Consider the following 13,993-nt stretch of genomic DNA (forward strand, 5'->3'; position numbering starts at 1 on the left):
TTCACTTTTCCCTTTCATGTATTGGAGAAGGAAATGGCAACCCACTCCAGTATTCTTGCCTGGAGAATCCCAGGGACGGGGGAGCCTGGCAGGCTGCCATCTATGGGGTTGCACAGAATCGGACACAACTGAAGTGACTTAGCAGCAGTACTTCAATTGCATGGTTTCAGTATTGGAAGAAATGTCATATGCATCCACAAGATATTTTATATCATCCAACAAATGTACAAGGAAGAACTGTGTTCTGGGTTCTGAGTTAGAGGCTTCAAAGTCAAAGATGATCAAGACAAAAGTAGTGTTTATCTTATGCAAACTAGCACTCTAGTTCTCACAAACTCATGGCCCCAGGAGGCAAGAGAAATGATACTAGGATTAGGTGGTCATGTTGGACCCTGGGCAGCACAGGCCTTACCACTGGGAGCAGCCTTTCTTCCACTTCAGTCATGCTGGAAAGCAGGCCAGTTGGCTATGTTTGCAAACGATGTCAGAAGAGTGGATCTTTATGTATAATCTACTGATTTTAATGTTAGCAACTAATTCCCGCCCCCCCCCCCACCCCCCCCCCCCGCCCACCTCGCTCCCTGGAAGAATACAGTGGGAATGTAACCCCCACAATGGTGTGCTGAGTTCAGTCTTCATTCTATGCAGGTTTTATTATTGGCCTAGAGGTGGGAGTGCAGTTGGGATGGAGAGGGATTTAATTCAAGTTAAGTGATTTAAAAAGAGACTGAATGCATACTAAACATGTTAGTTTTCTTTCTATTGACAAAGAAAGGTCATCGGGGACATATAAACTGACGAATGTAACTGCTCAAGATAAATAGATACATTTCTGATAAATTTCCCAGTAGGGTCTATACAGTGAAAAACTTTGTCTGCCAAAACAAACATACAAAAAAATATTTTGAAATGTCTTACCAATCAAAGAAGACAAAACTGTTGCAGCCCAGGTAAAGATGATCATGTTTTATGTCTCCTTCCAGGACTTCCAGGGCCTATTCTTGCATGATACCTATCCAGGACTGTCCCATAGGTAAAAAAGGAACCTCTCCTAGTCACCAGGTGTGTATAGATGGGACAGTGTGTCTCAACCCTCATTTTTGCACATTGTTTAAATTCAGTTTTGGTGGTTAAATCCCCACAGGGGGAGTATGACGTCATCTGACAAATGACACACATATATGCCCTTTGAACTGTGGTGTTGGAGAAGACTCTTGAGAGTCCCTTGGGCTGCATGGAGATCAAGCCAGTCAACCCTAAAGGAAACAAGTCCTGAATATACATTGGAAGGACTGATGCTGAAGCTGAAGCTTCAATACTTTGGCCACCTGTTGGGAAGAACTGACTCATTGGAAAAGACCTTGATGCTGGAAAAGATCAAAGGCAGGAGGAGAAGCGGATGACAGAGGATGAGATGGTTGGATGGCATCACCGACCACTGATCAGTGGACATGAGTTTGAGTGAGCTCTGTGAGTTGATGATGGACAGGGAAGCCTGGCATGCTGCAGTCCATGGGGTTGCAAAAGTCAGACACAGTTGAGCAACTGAACTGAACTGAACTTGCCTTTTAACTCAGCAATTATACATCTAGGGATGTATTCAAATAATACTCTGGTGAAAATAGAAAAAGCTGTTTGAACAAACCATCTACTGCATATTGTTCTTAAAAGTAAAATAGCAGCAAGGTACCAGAAGTGACCATCCGCAGGGACATGTGGAATAAGGAACAGGGCATCCCAACAACTGGGTATAATGTGGATGGAGGGAGGAGTGGGTTGGGTGACTTCTTCGGAGTGCACTGTTTATTTAGTTTTTAAAAGAAGAAAGTTCAAAAAGGTTGTTATAATTTGTTCCTTCCATATACACATATATGTCTATTGTCATTTAGAATGAGTAGGAAAATTAGCAAAAAACTACTAAAATGTAATTTATGGGTGAAGGACAGGGAAGTGAGTTTTTTGTTTGTTTGTTTTATACTTTGATATCCAATGATGCAAATGTGTTACCAAATCAAGAAATAGATAATCACATCCATCAAATTGAGGACAAAGCCTAATAAGTATAATGGTATCAGGTTGGTGACTAGCTGCATATAACAAAACATTACTTAAATGGCTTTAAAACTCAGAATTATGACTCTATATTCAGAGTGGAATATCTTCTAAGGACAAACAAAAATACTGCCCATTCAAAACAAAACCAAAGAAAACCAAAAGAAAAAAAGGGAAAGGAATCTGAAACTATATTTGACAATATTGTTGCTGATATTGCTTCTATTATTGTGACAGTATCATATGTATGTTACAAGTTAAAGCAAGTCAGTAATTAAAGCTAATGTTCTGAAGTAAGACTTTCAGTAGTTAGAGAAAAGAGGTTCACACATAACATAAAGAAGCTTATGTAAAACCCTGCTGTCTTAAATCTTGAACTGAAATCATAAGTTTGTACCAACTGATTATATTCCTTTTTTTTTTTTAAAGGAATATCTCTACTTCTTGCTCTGACCACTGTAAAGCCTAGAAACAACAACAGCTTGATAACAGTGACTATCCTGAGGTCTAACATGTAGCCTCTAAATGCATTCCCACCAGACAATCCATAGATTCTTAATGAGATGTATGATTCAGGACTGGGTAAAGAAATGCACCAAATTATTTTGGGAATCTTGAAGGACCAGAAAGTTGAGGGACTTCAAAGACCAGTGGGGCCTCGACAGAAAGCTTAGGAATTCATTTAGCATAAATTCCAATCGATTGAAATAAATTAAATGTATATACGTCAGAAAATTCAAATGGTAATGTTGTTGTTCAGTTGCCCAGTCATGTCGAGATCTCTCTGACTCCATGAACTGCAGCACGCCAGACTTCCCTGTCCCTCGCCATCTCCTACAGTGTGCCCAAGTTCATGCCCATTGCATTGGTGATGCCGTCCAGCCCTCTCATCCCCTAACCCCTTCTTCTCCTTCTGCCCTCAATATTTCCTAGCATCAGGGACTATTCCAATGAATCAGTCTCCAACACAGGTGACCAAAATATTGGAGATTCAACTTCAGCATCATTCCTTCCAATGAATATTCAGGGTTGATTTCCCTGAAGATTGACTAGTTTGATCCCCTTGCTGTCCAAGGGACTCTCAGGATTCTTTATCAGCATCACAGTAAAAAGTCATCAGTTCTTTGACACTCTGCTTTCTTTATGGTCCTGCTCTCACAACTGTATGTAGCCAGTGGGAAAACCATAACCTTGACTATATGGACCTTTGTCAGCAGAATGATGTCTCTGCTTTTCAACACACTGTTTATGTTTGTCATAGCTTTCCTGGCAAGAAGCAACCATGTTCTGATTTCATGGTTTAAGTTACTATCCACAGTGTTTTTAAGGGCTAAGATGAAGAAATCTGTCACTGCTTCCACATTTTCCCTTCTATTTGCCATGAAGTAATCGGGGTAGACCCCATGACCTTAGTTTTTTAATATTTAGTTTTAAGCTGGCCAAAGGTGTCCAGATGTTAATAGACAACATCTAATTTGTCACTGTGACAGATTGCTAGGGCACCAACTCACCATTCTGAGCACTAAGAAAGGAAAATAATCATCAATATGGAAGCTGTTTTTGTACCTATGAAACATATTTCATGTAACTACAAACAGTAAAAGGAATATTATTTAGATTAAAGAATTTCAGGAATTAAATTCAAAGGAGTAATAGAAACAGGAAAGCACTGTTTTGAAGTGTTCTCATGAAATAATTCTAGGCAAAGGTCTACAATGGGTGCTGAAACCGTAAGTGAACTATAGAAGGGGATGTTCATAATGGATTCATGAGGTTGGCAACATCTTAACCCATTGCATTCCAACATCTACCAAAGTGAGGCAGCAAGAAAATATGAGCCTCTTGAAGTAGTATCATAAGAGATATATATCTGCATATGAAATATTCCAATAAAAATTTTTGAGCTAAAGTATAGATTAGGCTGTGAAAGTGCTGTACCCAATATGCCAGCAAATTTGGAAAACTCAGCAGTGGCCACAGGACTGGAAAAGGTCAGTTTTCATCCAATGCCAAAGAAAGCCAATGCCAAAGAATGCTCAAACTACTGCACAATTGCACTCATCTCAGACGCTAGTAAAGTAATGCCGAAAATTCTCCAAGCCAGGCTTCAGCAATACCTGAGTTGTGAACTTCCAGATATTCAAGCTGGTTTTAAAAAAGGCAGAGGAACCAGAGATCAAATTGCCAACATCTGCTGGATCATGGAAAAAGCAAGAGAGTTCCAGAAAAATATCTATTTCTGCTTTATTGACTATGCCAAAGCCTTTGTGGATCACAATAAATGTGGAAAATTCTTAAAGAAATGGGAATACCAGACCACCTGACCTGCCTCTTGAGAAACCTATATGCAGGTCAAGAAGCGACAGTTAGAACTGGACATGGAACAACAGACTGGTTTCAAATAGGAAAAGGAGTACGTCAAGGCTGCATATTGTCACTCTGTCATATATGCAGAGTACATCATGAGAAACGCTGTGCTGGAAGAAGCACAAGCTGGAATCAAGATTGCTGGGAGAAATCTCAATAACGTCAGATATGCAGATGACAGCACCCTTATGGCAGAAAGTGAAGAGGAACTAAAGAGCTTCTTGATGAAAGTGAAAGAGGAGAGTGAAAAAGTAGGCTTAAAGCTCAACATTCAGAAAACGAAGATCATGGCATCTGGTCCCACTTCATGGGAAATGGATGGGGAAACAGGGGAAACAGTGTCAGACTTTATTTTGGGGGCTCCAAAATCACTGCAGACGGTGACTGCAGCCATGAAATTAAAAGACACTTACTCCTTGGAAGCAAAGTCATGACCAGCCTAGATAGCATATTGAAAAGCAGAGACATTACTTTGCCAACAAAGGTCCATCTAGTCAAGGCTATGGTTTTTCCAGTGGTCATGTATGAAGGTAAGAGTTGGACTACAAAGAGAGCTGAGTGCCAAAGAATTGATGCTTTGAACTGTGGTGATGGAGAAGACTCTTGAGGGTCCCTTGGACTGCAAGGAGATCCACCCAGTCAATCCTGAAGGAAATCAGTCCTGAATATTCATTGGGAGGTCTGATGCTGAAACTGAAACTCCAATGCATTTGGCCACCTAATGCGAAAAATCAACTCATTGGAAATGACCCTGATGCTGGGAAGGATTGAAGGCAGGAGGAAAAGGGGAAGACAAAGGATGAGATGGTTGGATAGCATCACCGATGCGATGGACAGGAGTTTGAGTGAAGGAGATCAGTCCTGGGTATTCATTGGAAGGACTGATGCTGAAGCTGAAACTCCAATACTTTGGCTACCTGATGTGAACAGCTGACTCATTAGAAAAGACCCTGATGCTGGGAGGGATTGGGGGTGGGAGAAGGGGATGACAGAGGATGAGATGGCTGGATGGCATCACTGACTGGATGGACAGGAGTTTGAGTGAACTCCAGGAGTTGTTGATTGACAGGGAGGCCTAGCGTGCTGTGATTCATAGGGTTCCAAAGAATTGGACACAGCTGAGTGACTGAACTGAATTGAACTGACTGATAGATCAGACATCCTTGAGTGTGAAGTCAAGAGGGCCTTAGGAAATATCACTACGAACAAAGATAATGGAGGTAATGGAATCCCAGTTGAGCTATTTTAAATCCTAAAAGATGATTCTGTAAAAGTGCTTCACTCAATATGCCAGCAAATTTGGAAAACTCAGCAGTGGCTACAGGACTAGAAAGGTCAGTTTTCATTCCAGTCCCAAAGAAAGGCACTGCAAAGAATCTTCAAACTATTGCACAAATGCTCATTTCACACGTTAGCAAAGTAATGCTCAAAATTCTCCAAGCTAGGCTTCAACAGCACATGAACTGAGAAATTCCAGATGTTCAAGCTGGATCTAGAAAAGGCAGAGGAACCAGCTATCCAATTGCCAACATTTATTGGATCAAAAAAAAAGCAAGAGAATTCTGGAAAAATACCCACTTCTTCTTCACTGACTACACTAAACTTTTGAACATCTGTATCACAATAAACAGGAAAATTCTTAAAGAGAATGGAATAACAGACCTACTTATCTGCCCCTGAAAAACCTGTACGCAGGTCAAGCAACAGTTACAGTTGGATGTGGAACAATGGATTGATTCCAAATAGGAAAGGAGTACATCAAAGCAGTATATTGTCACCCTGCTTATTTAACTTATATGCAGAATAAAACAGAATATGCAGGGCTGGATGAAGAAAAAGGTGGCATCAAGACTTCAGGGAATAATATCAATAAGCTCAGATATGCAGATGACATCACTCTTATGGCAGAAAGTGAAGTGGAACTAAAGAGCCATTTGATGAAGGTGAAAGCAGAGAGTGAAAACGATGGCTTAAAACTCAGCATTCAAAAAGCTAAGATCATGGCATCTGGTCCCATCAGTTCGTGGTTAATAGATGGGGAAAAGACGGAAACAGTGACAGACTTTCTTTTCTTGGGCTCCAAAATCACTGCAGATGGTGACTGCATCCATGCAATTAAAAGACACTTGCTCCTTGGAAGAAAAGTTATGACAAACCTCCTGTGGTCATGTATGGATGTGATAGTTGGACTGTGAAGAAGGCTGAGTGCCGAAGAATTGATGCTTTTGAACTGTGGTGTTGGAGAAGACTCTTGAGAGTCCCTTGGACTGCAAGAAGATCCAACCAGTCCATTCTGAAGGAGATCAACTCTGGGATTTCTTTGGAAGGAATGATGCTATAGCTGAAGCTCCAGTACTTTGGCCACCTCATGCGAAAAGTTGACTCATTGGAAAAGACTCTGATGCTGGGAGGGATTGGGTGCAGGAGAAGGGGACGACCGAGGATGAGATGGCTGGATGGCATCACGGACTCGATGGACATGAGTCTGAGTGAACTCCGGGAGATGGCGATGAACAGGGAGGCCTGGCGTGCTGCGATTCATGGGGTCGCAAAGAGTTGGACACGACTGAGTGACTGAACTGAACTGAACTGAGATAGCATATTAAAAGGCAGAGACATTACTTTGCCACAAAGGTCTGCATAGTTAAAGCTATGGTTTTTCCAGTAGTCATGTATGCTTGTGAGAGTTGTACCATAAAGAAGGCTGAGCACCAATGAATTGGTGCTTTTGAACTGTCGTGTTGGAGAAGATTCTTGAGAGTCCCTTGAACTACAAGGGGATCAAACCAGTCAGTCCTAAAGGAAGTCAGTCCTGAATATTCATTCATCAGTCCAGAAGGACTGATGCTGAAGCTGAAGCTTCAATACTTTGGCCACCTGATGTGAAGAAATGACTCATCTGAAAAGATTCTGATGCCAGGAAAGATTGAATTTGGGAGGAGAAGGGGACAGCCGAGGATAAGATGGTTGGGTGGCATCACCAACTCAATGGGCATGAGTTTGAGTAAACTCCAGGAGTTGGTGATGGACAGGGAGGCCTGGTGTGCTGCAGTCCATGGGGTAACAAAGAGTTACAAATGACTGAGTGACTGAACTCAACTGAAAGGAACTGAATGTGTCCTGCTTGAGGACAGTTTTTCCTTCCTGATTCTGACTAATCTTGCTATTTTGCTGCTGCTGCTGCTGCTAAGTCGCTTCAGTCGTGTCTGACTCTGTGCGACCCCATAGATGGCAGCCCACCAGGCTCCCCCCATCCCTGGGATTCTCCAGGCAAGAACACTGGAGTGGGTTGCCATTTCCTTCTCCAATGCATGAAAGGGAAAAGTGAAAGTGAAGTCGCTCAGTCGTGTCCGACTCTTAGCGATCCCAAGGACTGCAGCCGACCAGGCTCCTCAGTCCATGGGATTTTCCAGGCAAGAGGGCTGGAGTGGGGTGCCATTGCCTTCTCCGCTTGCTATCTTAGAATGTATATTATGGGAGTGGGTCTGGTAGGATCTTTCTATTGTTAAGTTCTAGTCCTATTATCCTAAAATGTAAATTGTGGGAGTGGGTCTGGTAAAATTTTTACAACCTTGAGACATTCTTTTGATTTATTGTAATCACTAAATTAAAAAAGTATACAATTCCCTTGCTGAAGACTAGTGAGTGGGGCACTCTCTGTCCCCCTTTTGATGTCTGTGTCAGAAACTTTCCCTGTCTCTCACTTATTTTAAAAAACTCTTACACAAAAGCTCTTGAATGATTAAGCCTGATTCCTGGTCCTAAAGCTAAATCTTCTTCAGAGATCATGAATCTGATATCGTTCACCATAAGCTATCAATATGAGATGTTTTATTTTCTTTGGAACAAAATACCGTATTTTGTACATAATAGCATTTTCCCACAAATACTCATTATGTATAGTTTGTGAAATGGTCATCTCTTCCCTAAAATACTTCAGGAAAAATGAATAAAATGTAAAAGCAGGAAATTAACTGAGGGTCTGTCTTGATTTAAAAGCAGATTTGCATAGCTGCAATGGATTGAATTGTATCCATCCCCAAATTCTGATCCTTAAACCTTGATGTGATGGTATTAGGAGGTATTGCCTTTAGGAGGTACTAAGTTGACATGGGGTTTAAATGGTGGGGCCCCCATGATGGGATGAGCCTCTACCTCTTTTTTCTATTCTCCCTCTTCCTCCTCCCCTTCCCACATCACATGTGACAACATAGTAAGAAGAGAACTGATGCAAATCAAGAATATCTTCACCAGGAACCCAACTGCCCGCCACTTTGATCTTGCATAGTCTCCAGTCTATGACAATCTGTGGGACTAAGAGTAGCTTTGTAGTTATTGATGCCAAATGATGAAATACAGGGTTCATGACACTATTCTTTCTTGTATTTGTTATCTTTGAAACCATTTTGTAATAAGAAATTTACAAAATGTCCATTTTGAAGTTTCTGTCTTTAGTGATACACTGTGGGGCTCAAGGTAGCAGATTCAGGCAGGCTCCCAGTGAGACAGTGGTTGGAGACACACATGCTCATTATTCCAGGTCTTCTCCTGTCATCTGAAAACTGCCAACCACACCTAACAACTCTACCCCCCACCACTATCTGCATCTCTACTCCTGTGCTAAGCTGCTTAGTTATCCAGCTGGAAATCTTAATGATTCAGGACAGGGTCTGGAGAAAGAAGGAATGTGGTCATTATTAGAAAGAATTAACTGGACCACCCCTCCCTGGTTTTCTCTTCTTTAGTGCTATCTGCAGGTGATAGCCATGGAGAAAGCAATGGCAACCCACTCCAGTATTCTTTCCTGGAGAATCCCATGGACGGAGAAGCCTGGTAGGCTATAATTCATGGGGCTGCTAAGAGTTGGACACGACTGAGAGACTTCACTTTCACATTTCACGTTCATGCATTGGAGAAGGAAATGGCAACCCACTCCAGTATTCTCGCCTGGAGAATCCAAGGGACAGAGGAGCCTGTTGGGCTGCCATTTATGGGGTCGCACAGAGTCAGACATGACTGACGCGACTTAGCAGCAGCAGCAGCAGCAGTTGATAGGCAGGGCCTGGGTAGGGAGGAAGCCAAAGTGGGCCTGTGGGGATAGATTGAAGAGAAGGGTGGAGGAGTTCACAACCTAGTCACCAAGCGGTGGGCAGGTTGCTCAGGACATATGAAGGAAGACGCATTGGGAAAAGAATGGTTCCTATCAAAGGGCAAGACTTACCTGGGTGGTCCGGTTAAACTTGCTGGAGGACACTTTCTTCCTGCTGGAATTCCTGCTCTAGACATAGAGGGGATAGAGCTGTACTCACTGCTAATGAGTCACAGGGAGAGGGACAGCCTCCCCCAGGGGCCCTTTGATTCCACTCTAACTGTGGGCATCATCCCCAGCCAGTCAGCAACATGGCAGGTCATCCAAAAGATGACCTATTCAAAAAAAATATTTAAAATATTATGAAATTTATCCAAGAACCTTCTTGCATCTTGTTTCCATAATTCTTTTAGGGGAGCTGATTCATCAGCCCAACGTGAGTATCTGCTGAAATCTACAGCCTTCCCACTTGATAACTTCTGACTTATAACTACTTGATCTCATCCCACAGAACCCAAGTGGCAGAAAATTCCTGGGGGGCAAGGCCTCTAAGGTTTTCCGTGTCACAGCAGCTATGTCCAAGTGGTCTACCACTTCCTGTTCTGAGCTCAGGATACATGGACATCACCAAGCAGTCACAGCCCCTTGCATACCAGATGCAGCCTCAGCACCCTCAGCGACATGCACCTCTGAGCCACTTGCTCACTGATTGACATTGAACTTCAGTCTGGAGCAAGTGTTCTGAAATAAGTCCAGTATCCCTCATTCAAGAGCTGGGAAACCAAACCCTGGGGTGTATGACTCACCCTAATGCTCTAGGTGGGATGGAGAAGTGCTGGGACCCAGGTCCTCTGGTTCTCAGGGTGGAGGAGAGAGCTCCAGGAAGGGAAATATCATCAATTGTATCCACTGCTGGGCCATTCTTAGAGGTTTGCAGACACCAGAGTGAAAGTTCCTTTTCCCTTGACCCACAAATCTGGCTCTGATTCTATCATCAGACATGCCTTCTTGTAGAAGCAGGAAAGCAATACTTGGAGCTGGTTCTGCTGGGTTCCAGGCACAGTGGGGGCAGCCCCAGCTGGAGCGGCCCTTGGAGGCTGTCACGCAGGTGGTGCCTGACTCACTCACAGCTCAGCAGCCCCAGAGCTCTGGCTCCTCATTCACACAACACAGACCCTTGGGAAACTGGATCATACAGAGAGTAAGGGAATTCCAGAAAAACATCTACATCTGCTTCACTGACTATGCTAAAGCCTTTCACTGTGTGGACGACAACTAACTGTGGAATTCTTAAAGAAGTGGGAGTCCCAGATCACTTACCTGTTTCCTGAAAAATCTGTATGCAGTTCAAAAAGTGACAGAACCAGACATGGAACAGCAGCTGAATGATTCAAAATTGGGAAAGGAGCACAACAACGTTTTTTGTCACTCTGTAGTTTAACCTATATGTAGGACATATCTCCAAGAAAATTAGAGATACCAAGGGAACATTCATGCAATCATTGGCACAATAAAGGACAGAAATGGTATGGACTTAATATAAGCAGAAGATATTAAGAAGAGGTGGCATGAATATACATAAGAACTATGCAAAAAAGATGACCCAGATAACCACAATGGTGTGATCACTCATCTAGCCCCAGACATCCTGGAATGTGAACTCAATGGGCCTTAGGAAGCATCACTACAAGCAAAGCTAGTGGAGGTGATAGAATTCCAGTTGAGCTACTTCAGATCCTAAAAGATGATGTTGTTAAAGTGCTGCACTCAGTACGGCAGCAAATTTGGAAAACTCAGCAGTGGCTACGGGACTAGAAAAGGTCAGTTTCATTCCAATCCCAATGAAGGGCAATGTGAAAGAGTTTCCCTCTCAATTTCACTCATTTCACACGCTAGCAAAGTCATACTCAAAATTCGCCAAGGGCAGTGTGAAAGAACTGTCCTATCAACTTCACTCATCTCATATGCTAGCAAAGTAATACTCAAAATTCTCCAAGCTAAGCTTCAACAGTCCACAAACTATGAACTTTCAGAAGTTCAAGCTGGATTTAGAAAAGGCAGAGGAACCAGATATCAAATTGCCAACATCCATTGCATCATAGAAAAAGCAAGAGCATTCTGGAAAAACATTTTCTTCTGCTTTATTTATTGAGCCAAAGCCTTTGACTGTGTAGATCACAACAAACTGGAAAATTCTTCAAGAGGTGGGAATACCAAATCACCTTACCAGCCTCCTGAGAAATCTGTATGCAGGTCAAGAAGCAACAGTTAGAACCAGACATGGAAAAACAGACTGGTTCCAAATCGGGAAAGGAGTACATCAAGGCTGTATATTGTCACCCTGCTTATTTAACTAATATGCGGAGTACATCATGTGAAATGCCAGGCTGGATGAAGCACAAGCTGGAATCAAGGTTGCCAGAGAAATATCAATAACCTCAGATACGCAGGTGACACCACCCTTATGGCAGAAAGTGAAGAGGAGATAAAGAGCCTCTTGAAGAAAGTGAAAGAGGAGAGTGAAAAAGCTGACTTAATACTCTACATTCAGAAAACTGAGTTCATGGCATCTGGTTTCATCACTTCATGGCAAATAGATGGGGAAACAGTGGAAACAGTGGCAGACTTTATTTTCTTGGGTTCCAAAATTACTGCAGATGGGTACAGCACCCATGAAATTAGAAGACACTCCTTGAAAGAAAAGCTATGACCAACCTAGACAGCATATTAAAAAGCAGAGACATTACATTGCCGACAAAGTTCTGTATAGTCAAAACTATGGTTTTTACAGTAATTATGTATGAATGTGAGAGATGGACTATAAAAAAGGCTGAGCACTGAAAAATTGATGCTTTTGAACTGTGGTGTTGGAGAAGACTCTTGAGAGTCCCTTGGATTACAAAGAGACCGGCTAGTCATTCCTAATGTAATCAATCCTGAATATTTATTGGAAGGACTGATGTTGATGCTGAAACTCCAATATTTTGGCCACATGATAGGAATAGCCAATTCATTGGAAAAGACCCTGGTGCTGGGAAAGAGTGAAGGGAGGAGAAGAAGGGGATGACAGAGGATGAGATGGTTGGATAGCATCAACGACTTGATGGATATGAGTTTTAGTAGGTTCCGGGAGCTGGTGATGGACAGGCTGCAGTTCATGGGGCTGCAAAGAGTTGGACAGAAATGAGTCACTGAACTGAACTGAGGACACATCATTCAAAGTGCTGGGCTGGATAATCCCAAGCTGGAATCAAGATTGCTGGGGAAAATAACAACAGCAGATATGAAGATGTTACCACCCTAATGGAAGAGGAACTAAAGAGCCTCTTGATGAGGGTGAAAGAGAAAAGGAAAAAGCTGCCTTAAAAACTCAACATTCAAAAAACTAAGATCATGGCACTCAGTCCCAGCATTTAATGGCAAGTAGATGGAAGAAAAGTGGAAACAGTGGCAAATTTTATTTTCTTGGGCTCCAAAATCACAATAAGCCTTGACCACAGCCATGAAATTAAAAGACACTTGCTCCTTGGAAGTAAAGCTATGACAAACCTGGACAACGTATTAAAAAGCAGAGATATCACTTGGCTGACAAAGGTCTGTAGTGTCATAGCCATGGCTTTTTCCAGTAGTCTTGTACAGATGTGAGATTATAGAATGGAGAGCACCTAAGAATTGATGTTTTTGAATAGTGGTGCTGGAGAAGATTCTTGAGAGTCCCTTACAGAGCAAGGAAATGAAACCAATCAATCCTAAAGGTAAGCAATCTTTGACCCCTGCTGTCCCAGATGAGGCCTCTGTTGAGGGTGTCCAGGTGGGAAGAACTGATGCTTCCACTCCAAAAGTGCCTAATCATGGCAGCTCCAACCAAATGGCTTGTAGCACCACCCCTGGAGGAAGCTCAGAAATGTTGAAGCCTCTGTGTACCCTGGGTGCCCCAATATATGAGTTGCATTCTCCCCAGCAGAGTTGGAGGCCAAGGAAGGGGCATTTGAGCCCTGCAGGAGGAGGATGACTCAGGGATCCACAGGGGCCATCACTTGTCAAGTGGGACTGGACAGGACACAGCAAGCATGTGTGGCAGAGAGCTGGTGACTGGGGTGTGGGGACAAAAACAAATCCTTTCAGTATGATGGACTCACACAGAACCCCTGGAGCAGAATCCCACTGCCAGTGTTCACCTGAGATGGGATGATTAGAATATTTTCATTATCCCTTATAATTCCTCGGAATGAGGAGATGGTGGAGTTGGTGGTGGAAGAGTCATAAACTCTTACATAGTCTAGACCATCCCGCAGCCACTATCTTGTGGCTACAACTACCCAGCTGCAGGCATGTGGTTCTGCAGGAAATTGACAATCATGTTTGCTGCTGAGTTAGGGCCACATGACCATGTAAAGCCACTCATAGGACCCCATGGCACTGCCAGGATGGTTGGTCTCCAGTTGGACATGTGATCTGAGGTGGGCCACTCCCTAGAATCCTGAT

The sequence above is a fragment of the Budorcas taxicolor genome, chromosome 25 (assembly GCF_023091745.1).
Source record: "Budorcas taxicolor isolate Tak-1 chromosome 25, Takin1.1, whole genome shotgun sequence".
NCBI lineage: Eukaryota > Metazoa > Chordata > Mammalia > Artiodactyla > Bovidae > Budorcas > Budorcas taxicolor.